Raw genomic sequence first — 7,465 nt, forward strand, 5'->3', positions numbered from 1 at the left:
ACACGCAAATATACATACCTACACAGCTTTCCATGGTTTACCCCAGACGCTTCACATGCCTTGATTCAATCCACTGACAGCACGTCAACCCCGGTATACCACATCGCTCCAATTCACTCTATTCCTTGCCCTCCTTTCACCCTCCTGCATGTTCAGGCCCCGATCACACAAAATCTTTTTCACTCCATCTTTCCACCTCCAATTTGGTCTCCCTCTTCTCCTCGTTCCCTCCACCTCCGACACATATATCCTCTTGGTCAATCTTTCCTCACTCATTCTCTCCATGTGCCCAAACCACTTCAAAACACCCTCTTCTGCTCTCTCAACCACGCTCTTTTTATTTCCACACATCTCTCTTACCCTTACGTTACTCACTCGATCAAACCACCTCACACCACACATTGTCCTCAAACATCTCATTTCCAGCACATCCATCCTCCTGCGCACAACTCTATCCATAGCCCACGCTATATATATATATATATATATATATATATATATATATATATATATATATATATATATATTATCCCTGGGGATAGGGGAGAAAGAATACTTCCCACGTATTCCCTGCGTGTCGTAGTAGTCGACTAAAAGGGGAGGGAGCGTGGGGCTGGAAATCCTCCCCTCTCTTTTTTTTTTTTTAATTTTCCAAAAGAAGGAACAGAGAAGGGGGCCAGGTGAGGATATTCCCTCAAAGGCCCAGTCCTCTGTTCTTAATGCTACCTCGCTAATGCGGGAAATGGCAAATAGTTTGAAAGAATATATATATATATATATATATATATATTATCTCTGGGGATAGGGGATTAAGAATACTTCCCACGTATTCCCTGCGTGTCGTAGAAGGTGACTAAAAGGGGAGGGAGCGGGGGGCTGGAAATCCTCCCCTCTCATTTTTTTTTTTTCTTTTTTTAATTTTCCAAAAGAAGGAACAGAGGGGGCCAGGTGAGGATATTCCAAAAAAGGCCCAATCCTCTGTTCTTAACACTACCTCGCTAACGCGGGAAATGGCGAATAGTTCTATGAAGGTGCGCGTTCATATGCACTTTATTCGTATATATATATATATATATATATATATATATATATATATATATATATATATATATATATATATATATATTCGCCATTTCCAGCATCAGCGAGGTAACGTTAAGAGCAGAAGACTAAGCCTTTGAGGAAATATCCTTACTTGAACTCCTTCTCTGTTCCTTCTTTTGGAAAATTAAAAACGAGAGGAGGATTTCCAGCCACCCGCTCCTCCCGTTTTAGTCGCCACCTATGACACAGGGAATACGTAGGAAGTATTCATTCTCCCCTATCTCCAGGGATATATATCCCTTTCTTAACCAAGAGGAAATATATATATATATGATAGGGAGAAAGAATTCTACCTCCGTATTCCCTGCTTGTCGTAGAAGGCGAGTAAAAGGGGGCAGGAGAGGAGGGGCTGGTAACCCTTCCCTTGTATTTCAGTTTATAAAAGAGGAAAAAAGAAGGAGGAAGCAGTGAGTGCTCATCCTCCTCGAAGGCTCAGATTGGTGTGTGTGTGGATGTAGTCAAAATGAAAAGAAAGAAGAAATAGATCGGATGTTTAAGGAAAGAAACTTGGATGTTCTTTCTGGCTGTGAATGAAACGAAGTTCAACAGTCGAGGGAAGAATGGTTTAGGAATGTCTTGGGAGGAAAGTTAGGGGTTGGTGAAAAAAGAAAAGCTAAGGAATGAGCATCACTACTCCCAAAGTAGGAGTTGTTGGAGTGTGTGATACGGTGTAAGGAAGTAAATTCTAGAATGATGTGGGTAAAACTCAAAGTGGGCAGGGAGAGATATTTGTGATTATTAAGAAGAAAGATCATGAGAGGCAAGTGAATGTATCAGCAGTTTTGATGCACGAAACCAGCGCATTATTGATGGGTGATTTAAATGTGGAGGTAAGTAATGTGGCAGTTGAGGGTATAATTGATGCACATAGGGTATTCAGTATTATGAACGGAAGTGGTGAAGAGATTGTGGAGTTGTGCTGAAAAAAAGACTGATATTTGGGATTACCTGGCTTAAGAAGAAATATACACAAGTATACATATGCAATTAGGAGAGATGGTCACTGGCTTTATTAGATTACGTATTGATTGATGGGCGTGTAAAACAGAGAATTTTGAATAGAAATGTGCTGAGAGGGGCAGCTGATGGGGTGTCTGATCGCAATCTTGTGGAGGCAATGGTGAAGATCTGCAGAGGTTTTTGAAAAAAGAGGGGACCATGGCGGTGAGAAGAGAGTTGTGAGAGTAAGTGAGCATGGAAAGGATACTTGAGTGAAGAAATACCAGGAGAGATTGAGTGTAGAATAGCAAGAGGTGAGAGTAAAAGAGATGAAGGGGAGTGGGTGAGGAATGGCAGGTATATAGGGAAGCGGTGATAGTATGTGCAAAAGCTGCATGTGGCATGCGACAGGTGGGAGGTGTGTAGATGAGAAAGGGTAGTGAGTGCTGGGCTGAAGAAGTAAAGTTACTAGTGAATGGGAAAAGAGAGGTGTTTGGGTGGTGCTTATAAGAAAGGAGTGCGAGAGATTGGGAAGTGTATAAGAGAAAGCGGGAGGAGGTCACGGGAAGATGCAGGGGTCGGAAAAGAGGGAAAATGAGAGTTGAGGTTAGAGAGTATAGTTAAACTTTAAGGAAAATAAAAAGAGTGATTTGGGAAGAGGTAAATAATGCACGAAAAACAGATCAAATGGGAACATTGGTGAAGGGGGTAAAAGAGAAAGTGATAACAAGTATTGATGGAGTGAGTATTTTGAAGGATTGTTAAATGGGTTTCATGATAGAGTGGTAGATATAGGGTGTTTTGGTCGGGGTGGTGTGTGAAGTGAGAGAGTCATGGATAGCAGTTTGGTGAAGAGAAAAGAGGTAGTGAAAGCCTTGTGGAAGATATCCTGCAGCAAGGCAGCGGGAGTCGACTGTATTGCAGTTTAATTTATAAAAAAAAGGGGGTGACTGTGTTGTTGATTGGTTAGTAAGGATATTCAGTGTTAGTATGGATCATGGTGAAGTGCCTGAGGATTGGTGAAATGCATGTATAGTTCCACTGTAGAAAGACAAAGGGGATAATGGTGAGTGTTCAAACTACAGAGGCATAAGTCTGTTGAGTACACCTGGTAAATTATATGGGAGGGTATTGATTGAGAGGGTGAAGGCATGCACAGAACATTAGATTGGGGAGGAGCAGTGTGATTTCAGAAGTGGTAGAGAATGTGTGGATCAGGTGCTTGCTTTGAAAAATGTGTGAGAAATACTTAGAAAAACAGATGGATTTTTTTTTTATGTTGAAGGCTCCAGTAATGGACAAAAGTCCACATCAAGGCTGGGTCTTGATTGAAATATACAAAGAATTATAAAATGGACAAAGAAAAGACAAGGGAAAGTATTTACGAATTTTGGAGGAAGTGAAAGACCTGCCTTTTGAAAAGTGCCAGGTCATAGTTATTGGGAAAAACATGAGAAGGTAGAGAGTTCCAAAGCTTCGACGTATAGGGAAAGAAGCATGCATCAAAACGGCCCACCCTTGAGTTGCCGATGTGTGTGGCATTTATAGATCTGAAGTCATATGATGGGGTTGATAGAAATGCTTTGTGGAAAGTCTTAAGAGTATATGGCGTGGGAGGTAAGTTGCTAGAAGCTGGTGTAAGGCGTGTGTACGAATTGGAAGATAGGAGAGAGAATGGTTCCCAGTGAAGGTTGGTCTGCGGCAAGGGTGTGTGATGTCTCCCATGATTGTTTAATTTGTTTATGGATGGGATGGTGAAGAAGGTGAATGCAAGAGTGTTGAAAAGAGGGGCGAGTATGCAGTCTGTTGGGAATGAGAGGGCCTGGGAAATGAGTCACTTGCTGTTCGCCGATGATGCAGCACTCGTGGCTGATTTGATTGAGAAACTTTGGATGTAGGTGACTGAGTTTGGGAGAGTGTGTGAAAGGAGAAAGTTGAGAGTAAATGTGAATAAAAGCAAGGCTATTAGGTTCAGTGGAGTTGAGGGACAAGTTACCTGTGATATAAGTTTGATTGGAGAAAAATTGAAGGAAGTTTTTTTTTTTTAGATATCTGGGAGTGGATCTGTCAGCGAATGGAACCATGGAAGCATAAGTGTCGTCAGGTGGGGGAGGGGGCAAAAGTTCTGGGAGCGATGAAGAATGTGTGGAGAGAGAGAGAGAGAGAGAGAGAGAGAGAGAGAGAGAGAGAGAGAGAGAGAGAGAGAACGTTATCTAGATCAAAAATGGGTATGTTTGAAGGAATAGCAGTTCCAGCTATATTATATGGTTGTAAGGCATGGGCTATAGATACGGTTGCGAGGAGGGTGAACATGTTGGAAATGAAATGTTTGAGGACACTATGTGGTGTCAGGTAGTTTGATCGGGTAAGTAATGAAATGGTGAGAAAGATGAGTGGAAGTAAAAAGAGTGTGGTTGAGAGAGCAGAAGAGGGTGTGTTGAAATGGTTTGGACATATGGAGAGAATGAAATGACATAGAGGATATATGTGTCAGAGGTGGAGGGAACAAGGAGAAGTGGGAGACCAAATTGGAGGTGGAAGGATGGAGTGAAAAAGATTTTGAGTGATTGGGGCCTGAACATGCAGGAGGGTGAAAGGCATAAATGGAATAGAGTAAATTGTGGTTTACGTACCGTCAATGGACTGAACCAGGGCATGTGAAACGTTCTGGGTAAACCATGGAAATGTATTTGGGGTCTGGATGTGGATAGGGAACTGTGGTTTCGGTGCAATACACATGACTTTCTTCATCTGTTCCTTGGCGCTGCCTTGCTGATGCAGGGGGTGGCGACACTGTTTCCTTTGGGCGGGGTGGCGCTGGGAATGGATGAAACGAGCAAGTATGTATGTATATATATGTATATATATATATATATATATATATATATATATATATATATATATATATATATATATATATATATATATATATTTTTTTTTTTTTTTTTTTTTTTTTTTTCATACTCTGTCGCTGTCTCCCGCGTTTGCGAGGTAGCGCAAGTTAACAGACGAAAGAAATGGCCCAACCCCCCCCCCCATACATATGTACATACGTCCACACACGCAAATATACATACCTACACAGCCTTCCATGGTTTACCCCAGACGCTTCACATGCCTTGATTCAATCCACTGACAGCACGTCAACCCCTGTATACCACATCGCTCCAATTCACTCTATTCCTTGCCCTCCTTTCACCCTCCTGCATGTTCAGGCCCCGATCACACAAAATCTTTTTCACTCCATCTTTCCACCTCCAATTTGGTCTCCCTCTTCTCCTCGTTCCCTCCACCTCCGACACATATATCCTCTTGGTCAATCTTTCCTCACTCATTCTCTCCATGTGCCCAAACCATTTCAAAACACCCTCTTCTGCTCTCTCAACCACGCTCTTTTTATTTCCACACATCTCTCTTACCCTTAAGTTACTTACTCGATCAAACCACCTCACACCACACATTGTCCTCAAACATCTCATTTCCAGCACATCCATCCTCCTGCGCACATCTCTATCCATAGCCCACGCCTCGCAACCATACAACATTGTTGGAACCACTATTCCTTCAAACATACCCATTTTTGCTTTCCGAGATAATGTTCTCGACTTCCAAACATTCTTCAAGGCTCCCAGAATTTTCGCCCCCTCCCCCACCCTATGATTCACTTCCGCTTCCATGGTTCCATCCGCTGCCAGATCCACTCCCAGATATCTAAAACACTTTACTTCCTCCAGTTTTTCTCCATTCAAACTTACCTCCCAATTGAATTGACCCTCAACCCTACTGTACCTAATAACCTTGCTCTTATTCACATTCACCCTTAACTTTCTTCTTTCACACACTTTACCAAACTCAGTCACCAGCTTCTACAGTTTCTTACATGAATCAGCCACCAGCGCTGTATCATCAGCGAACAAAAACTGACTCACTTCCCAAACTCTCTCATCCACAACAGACTTCATACTTGCCCCTCTTTCCAAAACTCTTGCATTCACCTCCCTAACAACCCCATCTATAAACAAATTAAACAACCATGGAGACATCATACACCCCTGCCGCAAACCTACATTCACTGAGAACCAATCACTTTCCTCTCTTCCTACACGTACACATTCTTTACATCCTCGATAAAAACTTTGCACTGCTTCTAACAACTTGCCTCCCACACCATATATTCTTAAACCTTCCACAGAGCATCTCTATCAACTCTATCATATGCCTTCTCCAGATCCATAAATGCTACATACAAATCCATTTGTTTTTCTAAGTATTTCTCACATACATTCTTCAAAGCAAACACCTGATCCACACATCCTCTACCACTTATGAAACCACACTGCTCTTCCCCAATCTGATGCTCTGTACATGCCTTCACCCTCTCAATCAATACCCTCCCATATGATTTCCCAGAAATACTCAACAAACTTATACCTCTGTAATTTGAGCACTCACTTTTATCCCCTTTGCCTTTGTACAATGGCACTATGCAAGCATTCCGCCAATCCTCAAGCACCTCACCATGAATCATACATACATTGAATAACCTTACCAACCAGTCAACAATACAGTCACCTCCTTTTTTAATAAATTCCACTGCAATACCATCCAAACCTGCTGCCTTGCTGGCTTTCATCTTCCGTAAAGCTTTTACTACCTCTTCTCTGTTTACCAAATCATTTTCCCTAACCCTCTCACTTTGCACACCACCTCGACCAAAACACCCTATATCTGCCACTCTATCATCAAACACATTCAACAAACCTTCAAAATACTCACTCCATCTCCTTCTCACATCACCACTACTTGTTATCACCTCCCCATTTGCCCCCTTCACTGAAGTTCCCATTTGCTCCCTTGTCTTACACACTTTATTTACCTCCTTCCAGAACATCTTTTTATTCTCCCTCAAATTTAATGATACTCTCTCACCCCAACTCTCATTTGCCCTCTTTTTCACCTCTTGCACCTTTCTCTTGACCTCCTGCCTCTTTCTTCTATACCTCTCCCACTCATTTGCATTTTTTCCCTGCAAAAATCGTCCAAATGCCTCTCTCTTCTCTTTCACTAATAAACTTACTTCTTCATCCCACCACTCACTACCTTTTCTAATCAACCCACCTCCCACGCTTCTCATGCCACAAGCATCTTTTGCGCAAGCCATCACTGATTCCCTAAATACATCCCATTCCTCCCCCACTCCCCTTACCTCCTTTGTTCTCACCTTTTTCCATTCTGTACTCAGTCTCTCCTGGTACTTCCTCACACAGGTCTCCTTCCCAAGCTCACTTACTCTCACCACTATCTTCACCCCAACATTCTCTCTTCTTTTCTGAAAACCCCCACAAATCTTCACCTTCGCCTCCACAAGATAATGATCAGACATCCCTCCAGTTGCACCTCTCAGCACATTAACATCCAAAAG

This window comes from Panulirus ornatus, chromosome 56 (assembly GCF_036320965.1).
Source record: "Panulirus ornatus isolate Po-2019 chromosome 56, ASM3632096v1, whole genome shotgun sequence".
In the NCBI taxonomy this organism is placed as follows: Eukaryota; Metazoa; Arthropoda; class Malacostraca; order Decapoda; family Palinuridae; genus Panulirus; species Panulirus ornatus.